Genomic DNA, 9,280 nt, shown 5'->3' with positions numbered 1-9,280 from the left:
TTGTTAATAATCCATGTCAATTACATGATGAATGACCAAAGGCGGAAGCGTACCTGTGAGAATTGCCATTGATGAAATCCTAGAATGATGATGATAGAGCCAATGGGTTGGGTGATCTTCCTCAGCAAAACACCCTGAAGACCTTGCTCTCTTGATGGGGATAGAGAGAACCAGAGAGTTTTCTCTTTTAGGGTTTTGAAACTGAATAGTCTTGGTGTGTTTGCCTTGGGGACCATTACCCCTATATATAACTATTATTAGTTATATCCCAAATTGCAGTATTTCCAATTCAGCCCCTCATTAAATTAGAAATTGCTTGGTATCTACACTATTAATTTTCATAACTATTATGCTCTTTAGCCATAAACTATTATATATTATTTGACCCCTAGTTTATTGGCTAATTATATAATGACCCTAACACACTTTATTAATTAATTACATATGTGACCCATAAATCTTACAGCTATTTGTTTTGAAGTTTGAGGTTCGAACTTCTTTTGCAAGGGTTTTTTCTTATAAAAATTAGGTTTTCTTTGATTGTAAGTATTTTGGGGTTTAGATTTTTTATAGAAATCTTGTTTATAGATTTTATATATATATATATATATATTAAAATAAATTCAATATTATTAATATTAATAATTTAAATAAATCACTAAAACAAACACATAGGATAACCACAAAGGAAATTAACGCACATGTCAAACATACCATTAATAATAGTTATGCATCATTGTATCGTTAAAATATAATAATAAAAAAATTAGAGTGTTACACGCTAGATATTATTAACTTTTCATTATCTTCATATTCATACACAAGGAATCACAAATTTCTATTGATGTGGTATTCTTGCAACACATGTCATATTATTTTTTGTTGATAACGCACATCAAATTGTACCCTGAGTAGGTATTCAAATTGAATTGTTGCTTTTGTTCAGTAGTCATACTATTTCTTGGTATTTCCATCCCAACATCATTTTTGGACGTGTATACTCTTCTTTTACTATATCCCATGATTCAAGATTGTTTGACATGTAGAACGCTTGCATTTTGTCTTTTCAATAATCAAAGTTTTTCCTTTTGAATAGAGGAGAACGAGAGATGTTACATCCGTTACTAGTACTTTCATTATCATGAGAAAATATGGTGTTTTTCTTAACTCAATTATACAAAATCTTTCCTCTCACAGTGTTAGGTGTCCAAACAAGATATTGTGCTCTTATGCCAATGGAACATGAAGAAAAATACAAGAAAATAAGGTTTTACAATGAGATCATTAGAAAATGTTTTTCATGACACAAGTTATGAAAAACTTTCTTTTAAGTAAAGTACGGAAAGCCTTCCCATAAAACAAATAGTTTGAAAAAACTTTTCAAATTAAGATGCAAGTAATGGGAAAAAATATGAACATCATGATTTAGTTCATTACCAACCTGGTTGCTATGTATATTCTATTCAACTTAAAAGACTTTTCCACTATGTGAGTCAATTTACAATCACTTGAATTATCTATTCTTTTTAACTTGAATGATTTATATTAGTTCATTACCTACATCGTTGATATGTCTACACTCTTCTACCTAGATCAATTTTCTACTAAATCAATCGAATTACAACCACTTGAGTATATTTATACCAACCTTAAAAATACTAAATATTATCAAGTTCCAGCGTAAACCCCTTAAGCAGTTAAGAAAAACAACCACAATTGGACCAAATACACGTTTCAAATAAAATTTGAAATAACAAAGACAATCTTTTCAAACGAGTAGATACAAATATTAAATTTAAATGTAGCGAATGAAAAACTTTTTTAACAAATAAAATATTTTTTAGTTTGTTCACTAGCTTTAACATTGCATATGGTTCTTGACTAATTTTCACACTTTCAGAATGAAATATGTTTGAAAGTTTTTGTGATTCTTTTTGTGACTAGAATATTTTTCAAGTTTCTTTAGTGTTTGTACATTCAATAATTTCATAATGCACTTTTTTCTTCAGTGTTGGAGTAGGTTTAATATAGTCCTTGAATAAATAAAAAGTTTTGTCTCATACAGCAAGGTTTCTAAGAAATCCTAATTGTTGTAGTACAGATTAATGTCAATATTTTCAGCCTAACTTTTAGCAAATTCGAATCATTAGAAACAGATTAGTTGGCGCCCAAATTTTACGTCGTACATTAAGTATAATATTTAATATATTTACATTCATCTCTCAAGTTAATTAAATACACTTCTTTACCGAATGCTATTCATCAAGACCAAACGATGTGTTCTCTATATATTATATACATGAAATTGGAGGATGTGTTTCTATAATCCCAAGAGTTGTTCATCTTTACTTCTCGCGTGATGTGATTAGATGATGTTCTGAGTGTCTTTGAAAATTATCATTTGCACACTTATATTAGTCAATAAATGACTTGCTCAATGAACTCTAGAACAAAGATTTAATAAAATTCACACTTTTTAGAAACAATTTGAAAATGTAATAGACGTAGTGCATAATATCGTATTTGAATTCGTATTTCAGAAATTAATGGTATAGTAATCAATTAAAGGAACAATGCATTGGTAGATTTACAAAAGAGTGTTTGATAGAAGGTTTTGAAAACAATTTTATATTTAATCAAACTAGTGAATAGTTCTAACACTTAACAATTCCAATATTGATAGAAGCACAAATATATACTGAACTTTCAATGATGAAACAATTCCCTAATGTTGAGAATGTTTGAAAACAAATGTTTAACTCAACTATTGAAAATTGAGACATTGATTCAAAACATAATTTTCTAAGTTCTTAATCTTTCTATCAATCAAAATAGAAAACATAAATATCACCTCCAAACACCATATAAAAAAAATCGATAAAAAACAAAATTTCATAAATAAATTAAGTGACTATAAGGAAAGAGAAAATCTCACAATAATATATATTAGTCCTTCTACTTTTATAGAACACGAAACACAAGAAAAGGAGATTTTAGAACAAAGTGGTAAAACATAGCAGTTAAAACAAAAAAAAAAAAACAGAACAACCCAACCAATTTATCCTGGTTCACCACCAACGCGGTAACTACGTCCAGTCCCTTCAAACTGAAGGATTTTATCAACTAATTCACCAACTGAATTACACTTCCACTGAACACCTACTATTCAAATTTACTGTGTTCAAGTCTTCTCGACCTTCTAGCTTAACATAGTCAAGTTGTTGAGAGATACAACCCCAACTAGACTAGGTTATAAAAGATATGTTTAAGGGTTTTCTAAATAACTCTCACAAGAGGGAATTTTGAATGGTGTATTCTCATACACTATTTCTCAGTACTTAGACAAGATGATAAATTCAAATCAAGAGTGCGGAGACGGCTATATTTTTCTTATTGCAGTGCGTTGTATTTTTTCAATAAGGGTTGCACGTTCTGGCTGTATTCAATAAGGGTTGCACGTTGTTAAGATTCAGATCAAGAGTGCGAAGAAGACTATATTCTAATTGTTGTCCTGATTACAGTAAATCAACATGTATCAAGAAGTTACATATCAAATCTTCGGATGTTGATTCGTCATTAAGCTTTGTCAAAAATATCATTGAAATTGATTTTGCGGGTGATATGGAGACATAAAGAGCATAAAATATTAGGATCAGAGCATGTCGCATAGACCTTAAGAAAATACGAATTTAGGATGTTTAGTAGAGGATGCGCAAAAACTTATTCTTCAAGCATTGAGTTTTCAAAATAATTGAATTCCATCAGAGCATTATCCTTGGTTACATTATTCTTTACTTTTCTTTCATTATCCATGGTTAAAGGAGAATCCTTTTCTCTAGTTTTATACATTATCCTTGAAGTACCCTGATATTGTATATTCATTCTTCTTCCTTCTTCTCATAAATATAATTCTCCCACTTTCAACCTTCCTTTTCTAACTTGGGAGAGGATGAAGAAGAAATTGGTAGAAGAAGATGAAATTGGGGGAAGAAGAAATTTAGTTTTAGGGTTAGGGATGAATATGAAGAATAAAATAAGTGGTAAAATATTTTTCAAATTTGGTGATTTTTTTAAGGAAAAAAATTGGTGTTACTGTCATTTTGGTTTTTGCTTATTCAGCCACATAATTCTCCATATCACAATTTAACAAAGTTAGCTGTCAACTTAATACTCAAGTGATAGATGTTTCGATGAGTTAAGGGATTAATTTAGGTTTTTGTTGTATTAGAGACCAAAATGACAGTATTGTGTTCATTCAGGTACCAAATTGGTGGTTTACTCTTTTTAGATCCTTAACACAAATGAGTATTGAAGCATGATTCTTTGCTGGTTTTCCCATAAGAAATGGTAGAACCAATATTTTGTGTATTGAAATTGATACTCTCTATTCAAGAGTACACTTTTTAATAATAGATGTATTAATACAATAACAACAATCAAGTCTTATCCCTCTAAGTAAGACATAGATCAAACGACATCCTAATATTCTACCATAGAGCATATATCTCTTTCCAGCTCATTAATATATAGATCCTTCATAATACTTTTACGTGTTTTTCTAGGTCTTTTGCTAGCTCTAGTGATTTAAGTATCCTCTAATTGACCTACTTTCTTTAATTCATAATCTAAAGGTCTCTTCTCCACATGATCAAACCACCTAAGCACAGTTTATACCATCTTTTCTACTATAGGTGATATCTCAACTCTCTCCCTAATGTTTTCATTCCTAATCTTATCTCGTCTAGTCTTTCCACACATCCAATGCAGTATTGGCATCTATGCTACACTTATTTTATTCTCATTTTGGTTTTTCTTCGTCCAACACTTTTCTCATACAACAACATCAACCTTACAGTTTTGCGACAAAACTATCTCTCCAGTTTTAGGGATACCTTTTTATCACATAAAACAATCGAGACACTCATCCATTTCAACCATCCATCTTGAATTCTATGATTTATATATCCTTCTATTTCTTCATCGATTTGTATTATGAACTAAAGATTCTTAATGTGGTATGGTTTGATCTCCATCTTTCACCTTTATGTTGGAGATTTTCGTTTGTTGCCAAATTTGGATTCCATATATTCTATCTTGCTTTTACGCAAGCAGAAGTCAAACATTTCTAAGGTTTGTCTCCATATATCTAACCTCCCATTTAGTTCCTCTCTCAACTATCAAAGTAGGAATGTATTATCTACAAAAACATTCATCTCAATGTTGGTTATTGGATGTGTTCTAATAGTCCTTCCAAACCTAATGTGAATCAATAAGACCTTAAAGTTGATCCTATAAAAAATTAAAACAAAATATTTCTTTTCATCACACAATGAGTCGTAATATAGTTTACCACTCTCTAGCTTATACAATCTATGATAAAGATGTATATATAGATAGACAAACCACAATATTTAAAACTAGAAAATAAAATTACAAGAATAAACAAGTTATTTTTGTCATCTATACAATGTCTTATCCCATCATTCATAATCCATTCAATTGTTCGAACAACTATCTCCCTTACTCTTTGAAATTAATGTATTTAAGACCAACTAATGTTTAAATACGAGAAATCAAGAAACACAATTTAATTTGACCAATTTAAATTGAGCAAATAGCATATTCTACTCCACCATTGAATAAATACGTCCGGTTACAATTGTTGCTCTTGAGCTCCATTAGTAAAGTGTCTGGCAATACACATTAACAAAATTCAATAACACTCCCACCATAGAAAACAAGAAAAGAATAACAAATATAATTAACAATCTATTTAGTGATAGTGAACATTACCATTATTTTTACAAGAGCAATGATTCATGTCCTTGTCACATGATTCTAGATGGCAAATTGTAGCAAACGCCCAATCTATATAGCTCATTAAAAAAAGTAAATAAATTAGCTACCAAATTTAATTATCATTTGTTAAGTGTTGTAAAATTAAAATTTCACACACAAGTATATTAGTTGTACTTGTATATACCATGATAAAAAGTAGTTTATCTACTCTTCTATAAGCTAAAATTACCCTTATGGAAACTTCTTTTATGATAATAAAAGAGTTATGGAAAAATAAAATCTATGTTAATTGAAGAATATTTAATGAATGACATCTTTCAATAGTGTGAAATTGATTAAGATTTTTCAATATTTTAAATCATTAAATATGCAATTTTTTACTTTTAATTGATACTCATGAGAGTCAAAGATTAAAAAAAAATTATTTGTTAGCACAAATAAGAAATTATCTACGCCTTCTATTTTGAATTTTAATATGATATTGGTATCAAATCATCTATACATTCCAACTAATAAGAATCCACGAGAAATGTTTTAGGTGGTGACATTCTCAATCTATCCCAATGAATATCTCGTTCAATCATATGACATCCAACATTTGGATACCTATAAATTAGAAGGCATTTGAAATACAAATACAACAAAACTACGATGTAATGATAAGAGGATTGTCGATTAAAATATGATTTTGTAGACTTTCTAGTCCAACTTACATCCACAATAAGAAATATAAAGAATAAGGAGTTGATTCGTTATTATAATTATAATGGAGGATATTCTACCCTGTTTAAAAGGTGTTTGTTCTAGAGTCATAACTAACAAGGGCATTATAACAACGATAACCGGATATCATTTTGTGTCAATAAGCAACAACAATAAAAAATTAGAAATAAAATTCCAATTTTTCATCTCATAAGAGGCCAAAATTAATGGAGGGAAAATCAATCAGCTAAAAGTTTTGTAATTAATGAAGAATTAGATACTAACCAGCGAGTTGCGCGGTAGAATTTAATATATTACTAAGTATAAAATAACAATAATATGTAATTTAAAAATAATATTAATTTTGTTTAACAGTAAAATATATTCAATTGTTTATTTACTTAAAGGTAAATATATTTTTGAATAATTATATATAAGTTAGGTTTGCTTTAATACAAAAAAAAAAAAAGTAAAACATTGTTGACTAATACAATTCATGTAAAATATATTTAAATGTGAAATTAGTTTATTCAATCTTTTTGATTTCATTGAAGTGGTTCTTCTAATAATATATTTGTTAAATAGTTATGTATTTCTTTATTGTTAAAGTTATACATTTAGCTACAATATTTCTTCATTTTATATAATTTATATTCGTTTTGAAATATTAGATTTATAAATTTATGTTCTTTTTCACATTTTCAATTATATATGTTCATCCTGTTGTCAATCTGACTGTCGATCTAAGTATGCACTAAATAATTTTGTGTCTTTTGTGATATACTATAATATTCATTCGTGAGTTATAGTTTATTAAATTCAAAATATTGAAACAGTTCATTCGTGTAAGCCTTAGAATTTTTCAAATAATTATTTGACACAATCAAGAAACTTCAAGAGTTGTTGAAAAAAATTATAAGCAAGAAAAGCTTGTGAATGTTTAAGACATAGATTTTCAATAATTATATATAAGCTAGGTTTGCTTTAGTACAAAAGAAAAAGTAAAACAATCTTGACTAATACAATTCACGCAAAATATATTTAAATTTGGAATTGGTTTATTCATGCTTTTTGATTTATTTGTAGTGGTTGTTCTAATAATATATTTGTTAAATATTTATGTATTTCTTTATTGTTAAAGTTATATATTAATTTAGCTATATAATTTCATCATTTTATATAATTTATATTAGTTTTCAAATATTAGATTTATAAATTTATGTACTTTTACACGTTTTCAATTTTATATGTTCATCCTAATTCTGTCAATCTTATTGTCGATCTAAGTATGCACTAAATAATATTGTGTGTTTTGTGATATATTATAATATTCATTCGTGAAGGATAAATTGTTAAATTCTAAATATTGAAACAATTCATTCGTGTGTGCCTTGGAATTTTCAAATAATTATTTGACACAGAAAAGAAACTTCAAGAGTGGTTGAAAAAAATTATAGGCAAAAAAAGTTTGTGAATGTTTAAGACATATATTTTCAATAATTATGTATAAGTTAGGTTTGCTTTAGTACAAAAGAAAAATTAAAACATTATTGACTAATACAATTCATGTAAAATATATTTAAATGTGGAATTGGTTTATTCAAGCTTTTTTATTTCATAGAAGTGGTTCTTCTAATAATATCTTTGTTAAATAGTTATATATGTCTTTATTGTTAAAGTTATACATTTAGCTACAATATTTCTTCATTTTATATAATTTATGTTCGTTTTGAAATATTAAATTTATAAATTTATGTACTCTTTCACATTTTCAATTATATATGTTCATCCTAATATTGTTAATCTCACTGTCGATCTCAATATGCACTAAATAATTTCGTGTGTTTTGTGATATATTATCATATTCATTCGTAAGTTATAGTTTATTAAATTCACAATATTGAAACAGTTCAATCGTGTATGCCTTAGAATTTTTTAAATAATTATTTGACACAGTCAAGAAATTTCAAGAGTGGTTGAAAAAAATTATACGCAAAAAACTTTGTGAATGTTTAAGACATAGATTTTGAATAATTATGTATAATTTAGGTTTGCTTTAGTGCAAAAGAAAAATTAAAACATTAATGACTAATACAATTCATGTAAAATATATTTAAATGTGGAATTGGTTTATTCAAGCTTTTCGATTTCATTGAAGTGGTTCTTCTAATAATATATTTGTTAAATAGTTATGTATTTCTTTATTGTAAAAGTTATACATTTAGCTACAATATTTCTTCATTTTATATAATTTTTATTCATTTTGAAATATTAGATTTTTAAATTTACGTACTTTTTCACATTTTCAATTATATATGTTCATCCTAATATTGTAAATCTCACTGTCGATCTAAGTATGCACTAAATAATTTTAGTGTGTTTTGTGATATATTATAATATTCATTCGTGAGTTATAGTTTATTAAATTAAAAATATTGAAATAGTTCATTCGTGTATCCCTTAGAATTTTTCAAATAATTATTTGACACAGTCAAGAAACTTCAAGAGTGGTTGAAAAAAATTATAAGCAAGAAAAGCTTGTGAATGTTTAAGACATAGATTTTCAATAATTATATATATGCTAGATTTGCTTTAATACAAAAGAAAAAGTAAAACATTCTTGACTAATACAATTCATGCAAAATATATTTAAATTTGGAATTGGTTTATTCATGCTTTTTGATTTATTTGTAGTGGTTCTTCTAATAATATATTTGTTAAATATTTATGTATTTCTTTATTATTAAAGTTATATATTACCTTAGCTATAATATTTCTT

The sequence above is a fragment of the Cicer arietinum genome, chromosome 5, assembly GCF_000331145.2.
Source record: "Cicer arietinum cultivar CDC Frontier isolate Library 1 chromosome 5, Cicar.CDCFrontier_v2.0, whole genome shotgun sequence".
NCBI lineage: Eukaryota > Viridiplantae > Streptophyta > Magnoliopsida > Fabales > Fabaceae > Cicer > Cicer arietinum.
Note: the sequence above shows the minus strand (reverse complement) of the source record.